This window comes from Paramisgurnus dabryanus, chromosome 17 (assembly GCF_030506205.2).
Source record: "Paramisgurnus dabryanus chromosome 17, PD_genome_1.1, whole genome shotgun sequence".
Classification (NCBI taxonomy): Eukaryota; Metazoa; Chordata; class Actinopteri; order Cypriniformes; family Cobitidae; genus Paramisgurnus; species Paramisgurnus dabryanus.
The window spans coordinates 33,728,258-33,740,799 of NC_133353.1; the positions used below are offsets into that span (position 1 = coordinate 33,728,258).

Consider the following 12,542-nt stretch of genomic DNA (forward strand, 5'->3'; position numbering starts at 1 on the left):
TACTAATTTAACTATTCAACAAGGACAATAATGATGTCACACAAAAACCAGCAGCTTTTGAACAGCAGTGTAGCAAACTCCCATTAAAATAATAATAAATAATTTGGAAGCAACATGTAGCTTACTGTATAAGCAGATGCAAATGAGACCTTTGAGAATAAATACAAGGATCATATTTGAGTCGTGTTACTCAATAAACTCAATAAACTCCTCATACACTCCCATGAGGAGCAGTGACTACAGTAAAGTCTGTAAAAAAACTATTTTCAAATACAGCTCCTATTTACTTAAATAGAAAAAGACCAAAATCAACTTATAGTTGAATAACTTACATAAGCCATAAAATCTGATTGAAAATATACATTTCACTTCTACAGCTCAAATAATTCTTCAAAATAAATAAAGTAAATAAATTAAAAACCAGGACAACCTAATGCACACATTTAAGAAAAAAGGAGATTAAAAAAAAATATATAAAAAATATAAAAAGATAAAAAAATTCCTGATACTCCTTCTGGTTTTGGGGGGTAAAAATGACGACGGTAAACTTCAGAGGGAGAAAAAAAGATTCTGAACTTAAAACGCTACAGTTTCATCATCGCTGATCTGATAACAGTTTTACTGAATGAAGACAAGAGACACAGACAACATAAATAAAAGACAACGAAGAAAACTTAAGAAAACATTACAAAGGCAAAAATTATGCAGAGCCGGTGTGGAAAGATGCAAGCATACGAGTGGAATAAAAGACGTCTGAATGATCAATAAACGTCTCAATCAGACTGAAGTCAAAAGATCCAGTTCTGTTTGATTTCAACTCAATAAAAGCTTATGTAAACACAGTGGCATTAGAGACCAGATCAGTACTGTCGTCTCTCGAATCAGTGTCATTGACATGAAAAGTCAGTGAAGAGATGCCAATAAATTTTGTTTGGAGAGACACACAAAGTCTTACAGTATAGGACGTGATGATCATGAGCAACATACTGGACAATAAGTTTGCAAAGCCTATATTAACAACATAATGACTTTGGGCTCTATTAAACAACCAACGCAAGTGTCTTTTGCTAGTTTTAACCGGCGCAATGATCATTTTTAAGTGCCACGTTGTTTGAATAGGAAATGCATTTGCGCCCAATTTTGCGCCCATGGAGTTTTGGTCTGAAACTGAGGTGTGTTCAGGTGCAACTAAAATAGACTACCGCCATTGACCAACTAAAACCTGGTCTAAAAGTCCATGCCCCGATATTGCTTTTGTTATTTATTGAGCGCGTTTGTAATATAAACGGGATGACAACGCGCGTTTGCTTATAACATGGATGCGCAGCCAGCACATAAACTGCTTTTAAATATGAAAAATCAAAGGGTAAAAATGTAAACGATTATTATTGAGTCTCTTGGACATAAATGAGGACCGATTATGAGACGTTAGAAGGCTTAAAAAGCAGCTTCACCTTTAGCCTGGTAGGTAAATAAATGCTTTGCTTTAAACAAATGCATCTATTAAAAAAAAAATTTTAAATTCTACCCTACAGATTTATTGTATATGATGACTTTGTACCTGTGAATATAATGAGATGAATGAGGTGAAATTCTTTATGTCTTGTTTGTTACAAATAAAGTATTTTTTTTTTACTTTTTTTTTGCATATTTGTAAATAATTTTTGAGATAACACAGATCATGTAGGCTATCCATACATTTACAGCAACTATTAAAAGCCTGCTAATTTTACTTCCATGATTGAAAGTGATGGCGCCAGGCACAACTTGCTTTTAAAAGGGATGAAATGCCGGACTCTCATTGGTTTATTGCACGTAACGCCCAAAACACACCCATTACTCATTACGAGAATAGGAAAAACCCATTTAGGCCGTGCGCTTGGCACATAAACTATTTTTCCTGTCGTTAAATTAGCAAAAGGGGAATCAGAATCGAAATCATGCAGAAAACAAATGTGTCAAATATGTAAATGTAAAAGGAAAAAGCACTTTGGTAAGGTGTGACATCAAGAAAAAAATATATACAGTATATCAAGTTTATATCATAAAATTACATACATATGGCAGTCATGGCCTAATGGTCAGGCCTGTAACAAAGGTTGCCAGATCATTTCTCAAGTCTGGCAGGAAGCGTAAGAGGTGCCCGCTGCTCCGGTTGTGGGTGTGTGTGCACTGTCAGAAATAGGGGTACAGTAGGGGTCCATTTCTGTCCCCCAAGGTACAATCAACACAAAAGTACCCCATAGGGCTCATTATTGGACCTCAAGGTACATGTTTGTACCTTTTTGAGGGTCAAAAAGGTACATATTTGTTCCCAAGCATTAAAAGGTACATATTTGTACCATTTCTTTTAAAGGATAAGGTACAATGTTAAGAGACAGCCTCTTGCCATTTTTTTTTTATTTGTTGTTCTAGACAACTGCTGTAAATCTGGTCAGTAACGTAAATAACTATTGTGTCAATTTTTGTTTCCTTTAGTTGGACACATGGGTATTGAAGTAGTATTAGTTTTCTTCTGTTCATTGACAGTGTGTTTAATTTTAAATTTTAATTTTAAATTTTAATGAAAAAAAAGTTAATTTCACTTAATAAAAACTTTGATATGAATTCAAAAACTGCAATTGATTAACCATTATTTAAATATTTAATATTTAATAAATACTGAATAACTAAATCCCTCACACACACCGAAAAAAACCCCGCGCTTTTATTTTGACACGCGCCCATCCCCCCCACATCTCACGGTCGGAGTCAGTTTCACAGAGCAGCGCAGGAGGACGACAGACACATAAAGAACATTAACAGGTAAGCTCTGGAAACTCATTCATCATCTTTAAAACATTTTAAACTTTAAAAATGTGTTGTTTGTCGTGGCTCTTCATTTTAATACTGATTCGGTTACGGTTATTTGTGTAAAGTTGTATACGACGAGTCAACGCGATATTGACACAGCACTATTACCTCAGACTCCTTAGACTCATTTTTATGAGCAGGTTAATGTGCATTAAGTATACCACAGTAAGTGGTATTAAGTATTACTCTGTAAGTGGAGAAATAATTCATATTTATGTGTGTTTTCTTACAGTTTAGTTTGAATCTCTCTCAGTCAGTCAGGGGGAGATTAACTGACAGACTGTATAACGTTACACGTCTTACCAAGAAACCTTTTAACGTTACCACATTTATTAATTTATTTATTATGTTGTTTGAGTACACCACAGTTCTGTAAGTGGAAAATTAATTCATATTTATGTGTGTTTTCTCACAGTTTAGCACAGATGTTTCCCGTGGAAGTTTGAATCTCTCTCAGTCAGGGGGGAGATTGACTGACTGACTGTTTACTCGCCACCAAACAGTAATTTACCCTGAAACCTTTTACAGGTAACATTACCACATTTATTATGTATTTATTATGTTAAGTGAGTACACCACAGTTCTGTAAGTGGAAAAATAATTCATATTTATGTGTGTTTTCTCTCTCAGTAAGGACTAACGTTAACTGACTGTCTGTCTGCTCTCAACCAAAAGTCATTCAGGACCTTGTAAAGGTAACATTACCACATTTATTATGTATTTATTATGTTAAGTGAGTACACCACAGTTCTGTAAGTGGAAAATTAATTCATATTTATGTGTGTTTTCTCTCTCAGTAAGGACTAATGTTAACTGACTGTCTGTCTGCTCTCAACCAAAAGTCATTCAGGACCTTGTAAAGGTAACATTACCACATTTATTATGTATTTATTATGTTAAGTGAGTACACCACAGTTCTGTAAGTGGAAAAATAATTCATATTTATGTGTGTTTTCTCACAGTTTAGCGCAAACGTTTCCTGCGCAAGTTTGAATCTCTCAGTCAGGGGGGAGATTAACTGACTGACTGACTGACTGTCTACTCGCCACCAGTCAGTTACACAGAAACCTTTTAAAGGTAATGTTACCACATTTATTTATTTATTATGTTGTTTGAGTACACCACAGTTATGTAAGTGGAAAATTAATTCATATTTATGTGTGTTTTCTCACAGTTTAGCACAAACGTTTCCCGCGCAAGTTTGGATCTTTACCATTGAGGGTGGCTGACTGTTCTCTACCAACCATCATGCACACGCAAAAACTTTAAAGGTACCACATTTATTTATGTTGTGAGTATACCACAGTTCTGTCAGTGGAATATGAATTCATATTTTTGTGTTTTCTCACAGATAAGTATGAACGTGCCCAGAGCAGTTTTCGATCTTTACCATTAAGGTGGCTGACTGACTATCCTCTACCACCCATCATTAACACAACAAAAACTAAAGAAATGTTACTCCATATGGACCTATTCATTTACTCATTATGCTGTGAGTACACCACAGTTTTATCAGGGAAAAAATGTATATTTGTGTGTTTCTCACTGCTTGGCAAGGACAGATGTGGCCCTGTTAAAAATGTTTAAATGTCGTTTGGTTTAAGGAACAGCACACTGATTTTGTTTTAAATATTCCTGTTTGGACAGTCTGTTAAAGTCATAAAGCAGGGGTGGGGAACCCTGGTCCTGGATGGCCACTGTCCTGCAGAGTATAGTTCCAACCCTAATTAAACACACCTGAAAAATCTAATTCAAGTCTTCAGGATTACTTGAAAATGAAATTCAGGTGTGTTTGATTAGGGTTGGAACTAAACTCTGCAGGACAGTGGCCCTCCAGGACCCAGGGTTCCCCACTCCTGTCATAAAGGAATACATGATATATTTCATAAGTAAAGTGTAAATGTAATATTAGTTTTTAATGTTGTGAATTTGGACTGAACAGCACACTTCTGTTTTATATCTAAACCTTTTGTAAAATAAATGATTGTTCAATAAACTGTGTATTTTATCTTTTCTGTTATCATTTTTTTTTTACTAATGTTTAAAATGTACCTTTACGCTAAACGATTGGCTAAACCAACACAAATATATTGAGTCATATGCAATTTTAATTTAAAGTTTACAGTACTTAGATTGAGATATATGTATAAGTTTTAAAACCATAATAAATGAGTGTACCCTGTCAAAGCCAATTTTGTACCCTTTTTGAAGGGTCCATATTTGTACTGTTAAATAAAGGTACAAAATTGTTACCAGAGGTACAAAACTGGTCTCTTAAGGTACAAATCACAAGGGTACAAATTTGTACCCTCTGCCAAGGGTACAAAAACTGTACCCTTGAGGGTACAGCCCCAGTGACAAGCCATTGTACCCCTAAAGGTACATTTATGTCCTTTCTTTTCTGAGAGTGTGTGTTCACTAATAAGATGGGTTAAATGCAAAAGTCTCTTTTCAAGAATGGGTTGCCACACACATGCCTTTACAATCAAATAAAAAATTAATAGATATAATTTTAGATTTTTTTTACTAATGGGTGCAGGACACTATATAGCAGGGGTGGCGAACGTCGGTCCTGGAGAGCCGCAGTCTTGCAGAGTTTTGCTCCAGCTCTAATCAAACACACCTGAACAGGTAATCAAGGTCTAAAGAGTTACTAGAAACCTTCAGACAGGTGAGGTTTAATCAGGGTTGGAGCTAAAAACTGCAGGGCTGCGGCTCTCCAGGACCGACGTTCGCCACCCCTGCTATATATAGTCAATTGAGAAAATATAAAAATTCATCATACAGTGGAATACCATTAAAATTTGTTATACAAATTTGGGACCCAAAATGATTCAGACACTTTGACCTGACAATGTTTTGCTTAAGCGTTTTTTCTTAATTGCTAATGTGACCTTTATACACCACAGACTGAACAAAATTAAGCATTGCTTGGTAATTGGTTGACCTAAATTGGCATTATCTAATTGTGTGCTTACATTTAACAGCTGACAGCTAATCAAAGTACTGTAATTAATTTGTGAGTCGGTCTAACAGAGGGGTGGCCAAAACCAGGGAAATATCAAATAGTTCTTGTCATAGTTTATTACCATTATTTAAATTGTAGTGAATAAACTGTGATTATGTGAGAAATGTTAGAGTTTATCTGAATAATTTTGGTTAAAAAATGAGTGCTAAATTACAGAGCCCCTAAGGGGACATGGAGCAAAAATTAAATAAAGTTTAGTTTCGCGTGCTCACGTGAAACATTTGCGTGTGCACGTTAAACGATCGAGTTTAGTTTGGCGTGTGCATGTGAAACTATCGAGTTTAGATTTGCGTGCGGACATGAAACTATCGCATGCTCACGTGAAACTTTCGTGATAGTTTCATGTGCGCGCGCGACACTTTCACGTGAGCACTCGAAAGTTTCACGTGAGCACGCAAAACTAAACTTTAAAAAAAATTCTGCACATGAAGGTTTCGAGTGAGCACATGAATGTTTTACGTGAGCACATAAAAGTAAACTTTTGATTTTTTTTCTCCAATGTCACCTTAGGGGCTCTGTACTAAATAGCACTAAAAGCTTAAAATGGTTCCCCAATGATTATGGGCCAGTGAACCACTTTTACTGCTATTTAGCACCGTTTGTTTTAAGAAAGTGTACACTCTCAGAAAAAAAATGTACAAGAAGGTACAAAACTAAGGTGCTACCTTTGTAAAAATTACTCTTTGGTATCTAAAAGATGCATATTGGTACCTCAAAGGTACACATTAGAGGCACAAACTTGTTCCTCAGAGGTACATATCTGTACTTCTGTCATTTCGAACCCACATACATGGGTTTACCAAATTCACGACTCTTTAAATGTAACAATTTCCGACTCACTTATGATTTGAGCTATTATAAAACTCACCATGCAAGTGATGATGTAAGTAGCAGATGGCTGCCGAAGTCTCAAGCTGCAAGACTCTCAGAGCCAAATGCACAAAGTATCCACCCGAAATATGACTGTGATGTGATTACATTTGCTCTTGAAATGTCAAGAGGATTCTTATTGCGCTGAGATGAGGTCTAATAAGTGTTGTGATGGAAGCCCATCCTCCATTATGACAGTAAAGTACAGTTTGCTTAAAATGCAGATGTTATCATTATATAAACATCTGCATGTTGTCCAAACCTGCTGCATGCTACCTTTTCTGTTGGATCACAAAGAAGTGAAGAATCGTCACACCAGTGATGTTGCGAGGGGGGGGCTTGGGGGCTTAAGCCCCTTATGTTTTGTCAAAAGCCACTGATCCTAAAATTTTTATTTTAAATGTTCACTTTGTCTTCCTGATCCCATTTTCCAAATAAAATAATTACAGTAGCAATCTACAACAAGAATAACTTTTTCTTTTCATCTCATTATCGCTGTGCTTTTCAAAAGCACTTCATCTGAAGCCTGCGATCAGCAAGATGTCTTTTCAGCAAAGAGGAATCAAATGCACGCTGTGTTCAAAAGCCCACTCCAGATGACTTCATATTGACCACAGAAATGTGCAAAAAGTGTTAAATGTGTTAATAAGGAGCGATCTGAGCCCTTGAAGACTTGTAAAAAAGTATCAGCAGTTGGTTGTAATAAATCCTCCATGATCACTGATTCAATCCTAATAAAGGATTTACATGCACTTGTGCAATTGTGCTCATCATAATGAACGCCTGCCAGGCCTAAAGCCCAACTCCCGAGTTAATTCGTGAGACATGCCAGTATTTCAAATGATACATAAACAACATCATATTTTTGTTTTTATACTGTCTATTCATATCAGTGATACAAATGCTGATATCATACCTCTGTTTAATAAAGCTCGATACGTATTCATGCACAAAAAAGATTCTCACTTCACAATGAAATGAAACACCTATATCAGTTGTCTTGGAGATAACATGCAGGTCAACAGTTGCTACATAAGATGTTGAGTGTATTGTTTGGTAAGAATATAACAAGACGGAGGATTATAATAATGTTGCTCCTCATCATCATGTATAATATCTGCTTTGACATAACACGGTCACCGTACAAATAATGTACAATTCTCAAATGCCAATGGCTCTGTTTACAGCATGAAAGTTTTGGGTTAGGATGCAAAGAAACACAAAGAAAGATAAAGTAAAAGTTGAAAGCGAGTTATGCAACAAAGAAATGCCTACAAAATCCCCACAATGCATCAGAGAAAGTTCCCCACCTTCTCTGGCACTCGCATAAAAATATTACGTAAGACTGATTCCGGTTGACGTTACAGACTTCAAATCCCCACAAAACAACCTCACTCCATCGGACAAACACGCCATCTGACATTTAGGCCTGGAGGTAGCAAGAGGCTGCGTTTGAAATTATTCATTTTGAGTTTTCCGTCAGACTCAAAAACTAAAGGACGTAACGGGCTGCTTTGGCTTTGTGCCCTGAGACCCTGTGTACTTTTTCCTTTGTTTCTCTGCTTTTAATTTTCTCCTTCATGTCGCTGACAACATACAGAATGGAACTGAGTTCACTTTTCATCCGCGATCGATACGTTGTGATTGTGTATAGTGATACCATCCGATGACAGTATGAAACCATATTCTGGGAAAAAGTATTATTATGCCTGAATGATTGGCTGATTATATATTAGACAGAGTTTAATAAACAGCTACCCGCAGAGAGATGCCTATCAGTATATCACGCTAACTTCAGTTTTTCTCATAAACTGCATTCATTTGCATCTAATAAAGCGTCCAAGAGAGACAACATTAGAAATAGCATAAAATGCAAATATATTCTAATATTAAACTGGCCTGTGCAAAGACAAGTATTACACATTATGCATTCATTAAAAGAAACTTAAAGACTTATTTTGCCAAAAAAGCATGCATACTAGATATATACCATAAGTAAACACACACACACAGTGGGAGTAGCAAACAAAATATACACTTATGGGCGGGCAAACTTTGCATAAGGCTGTAGGCTAAAAGAAGTTTATAAAAACACATGACCGAAAGTTGAATCTATCGAGCCATTAAATAAATACTATGAATAAAGCCCATTTTTGTAGACAAACTAAAAAATGCACTTCCAAAATCTTGGCTGAAGCGAACAGCCATATGTTTTTCTAAATGTGGATATAATCTATGGTCACAATCAAATTTTACAGAAAGCAAATAAAAGCTAATGTTTTTTAAGTTTTGTCAGTAGCGCACTCCCAAAATTAGCTACGGATAACTTCTTATATCTGATAAATGTGCATTCTGAGACTCATATTTGTCTTTATTGTCAGAGGAAAAATCCCTGATTGCCTGAATAAAAGCTCAAATGGGCATCGGATGCATTTTACCCCATCACTCACTAACACGGCACAGTTAAGAAACAGCAAATACGATTATGGCCGAACATAACGTGTCTCTTTTCCTTTATTTGTCTCTGCAGATGTGACTCACCTCACACTCAGCATAACTTATAAAACATTAATAAGTTTTGATGCGTTTATTTATTTCCACCCTCCAAAGCCTTAATGGACTGTGTAATAGTGATGGTCGGGTTGATGCCCATTAGTACCGAGGCTTAATGTTTGCTCACAGAAGCATGTGGGCCGCATTTAAACTCTGGCAGGACGTGAGCGTTGGCTTGACTTTGCATGAATAACTACAGGAACCCACAATTTCTCTTTCTCAATGCGTTTTAACACGCATGTTCTCTTTAGAAAGCAAAGCAAAAGTACACAGCATCTGGGTTATATATGTTTTGTGTGTGCATTCATTTGCGAAATGATTTTAAACAATAACATAAGTTAAATATGCTAACATGTCTTAGCTGAGAAATGTAATTAATATTAGCTTAAGCTAGCATAAGATAACAATGAACAATACTTCTACATCATTTATTAATCTTAGCTAATCTGTTAATTCAATCAAAAGTTTAAAAAACTAACATGAACTGACATAAACAAATGTACTGACATTAATAAAGATTAATAAATGCTGAATGCATATTGTTAGCTAATGCATTTACTAATGTAAACAAATACAACCTTATTATAAAGTGTTATCAAATCATTTAAGTGTTTTATACACCAAGGGTTTATAAATGTTTATATCCTTAGACCCACCAAAATATTTGAACTCTTTCTCCGCCATTGACGAGTTATCTCGTCAATTAAGAGAAAACGCTTTCCTGTCAATGACGAGTATTTCCGGCTTTCCACAATACCGCTATTATCCACCAGGTGGCGCATTTTGCGTCTTATAAAACCTGTTCGTATCGCCCTATAGGGCAAGCAGCTGCATGTCCGTGTATGTTTTGAAGATCGCTCTAAATCTGATCTCTACAAAAGTCCTTCACCAAAATGGAATTATCTCAGCTTTTTGCTCAAAATGTTATGTTTTTGAAAAAACCTACCCATATTTGAGAGGTGATAAGAAGATAACTAATGAAGGTAGAATGAAACGCTTTTTTTAAAAGCAGATGGTCTGTTCTTTCATTTGATATATTGTATGTTTATATATTTTTAAAAAAAATTCTGGAAGGCATTAAACTTATGTGAAAATCATGAAAAATGCTGGCGCTGGCTGGCAACTTAAAAAAAAAAAAACCGCTGGCGGCGAAAGAGTTAAAGTAGAAATATTAGGGCTTTAACGATTAATCGTGGAAATGCGCGTTTTTTCAATAAATGAATTTTAATGAATTACGGTGAAATCCCGGCACATCCCAAAGCCAGGGGGCGCTCTCGTGGAGAAACTTCCTTTGTGCCACAGAAGAAGCAGCATTACGAACGCTATTCCAGGAAATGTCTACAGGAATATTTATATCGCTGTTCTTCAAATTGTTTCAGGTATTTTCATGATAATAAAAAATATTTTGAACAATTTTTTTGTGTTGCTTTTTTAAAAGCATGTTATAAACGACTCATGATGATTTTTTTAGATTGATAAGAACTTCCTACTGACCAAATGTCGTAGTACATGCACAAACGGTGCATGAAACAAAGAATCGGAGCCTTGCGATTCAGAATCGATTTCAGGCATTTTTTATGGGACACACGATTAATCATTACAGCCCTAAGAAATATGCATGCAAAAATATTTTCATTGTAGTACAGTTTAGTTTATAGTTTCCCTCTCATTGTATGGCTGAAATCTGAAATTAATCCAATGCAATTTTTTGTCAATTAGTACGTATTTTATAAGTTGGCTATTTTGTATTAATTCAAAAACATTGTGTAGTTTAGGTTAGGGGTTTCGTTATTGTTGTTTATAAGAATAGTAAGTTTTCTATGAATCACTTCGTATAAATTCCAACGCTATTTCACGGCAATTTGTCCGTATTTTATGGGGTGGCTAATGTGGAAAACTCTAACGTCACAGGACCAAACTGGAATACTGGGTTGACCGCTTCCAGTTGGCGGCATGTGCTATCGTAGCTTGCTACTGTTATTCGAGAAGAAAATGCCTTTGTCAAAAGCTATAAAGTAAAAAAAGTTACTACATTTTCTTTCACTTAGGTTTATTAAGACGTTAACAAGCAAATCCAATGGGCATTGGTTATGTTCATCTTTTGGAGCTCCTGAAGGCTTCATGTATGAAAACAACACTATGTCAGCGTTAGAGCATGCAGAACCGGAAGTGATCTACTATGTTTAACAGGAATGTAAAAATAAGTTGCGCATATTTGTATTCATTTGTATGACCACATTCGTACATTTTTGCATTTTTGATTTGCCTTTGTCTCTGTGATGTTGGGTTTAGGGGTGGGGTTTAATTTTTGCACTTAATTTCATATGAATTCTCGTGAGATCAGTCTGACAAATGAATACAAATTATCCAACTTGTAAAAAAGCACAAATTCCCGCTGGTTCAATCACATTAACAAAATATGTAAATCTGGTCTGTACAGTTTTATTGTCACTCACTACATGGTCACTTGGCTTTTGCTCGACCCACATATTCCCAATGTGCGACCCACAGTTTAAAAAACCCTGTAATGGACGTCTTAAACAACCTCTGGCTATACAGACATCATAATCCTGAAAAAATGACTTTTCTCACACTCATATGATCGGTAGATCTATCCCCTGTGCTTTGAGCAGTCATATGAATATTTATACGATATGAATACGTACAATGATGATTGTAATTAGCATAAATAGGAATATTTAGTGACTCGTTCCACTTAGTGAAGTCTGATTTTAGTAAGCCCTTTCAATGCTCTCCTCGGATCTCCGTCAGGTACTTTTATTATTGCCAAACTCAAATTTGACCGTTAATGTGGCGGTAAACAGCACTTAGGCGCGGCTTATTAAAGAGCTCAGACCTGATGAGTATAATTAGCTCATCTGTTTACCTCGACAGATGCGACAGGGACATTAATACCGTGCTAAAATCTCTCTTAGATGCGCGCTCAGCATCGATTATGACGATGTTGTCGCGAACAAATGCTCGCTGACTGCATTTCGATGTACGGGACTGTCCCATTAACAAAGAGATGAGTCAGGACCAAATGACAAAGAAGCAGCAAATAAACAGCAAAACTAAATAAACACAGAAACAAAACATTACTCTGGCTTCAGAACTACTTGTGCTAAAAGATATTTTCATTGTAAGTAATGAGCATGAAAATTAAACAATTAGAGCAATTACCAAAATTAATGCATTGTTTTAAAAGCGTAGCTAAGATCGTAATAGGCTTGCTCTG

At 35.9% G+C, this 12,542-nt stretch overlaps 1 protein-coding gene and 1 long non-coding RNA gene across 4 annotated transcripts in view; one reads left to right on the forward strand and one right to left on the reverse strand.

The window, feature by feature from the left end:
- Positions 1–12,542, reverse strand: part of grid1a (glutamate receptor, ionotropic, delta 1a) — a 331,925-nt gene that overhangs the window by 155,964 nt on the left and 163,419 nt on the right. The gene's annotated exons all lie outside the window — the stretch shown is intronic.
- LOC135749082 (uncharacterized) lies at positions 2,182–4,566 on the forward strand. Its single transcript, XR_010532280.2, has 7 exons — positions 2,182–2,805; positions 3,086–3,381; positions 3,484–3,548; positions 3,651–3,715; positions 3,816–3,930; positions 4,028–4,124; positions 4,205–4,566. It is a non-coding gene; the product is annotated as an uncharacterized lncRNA (long non-coding RNA).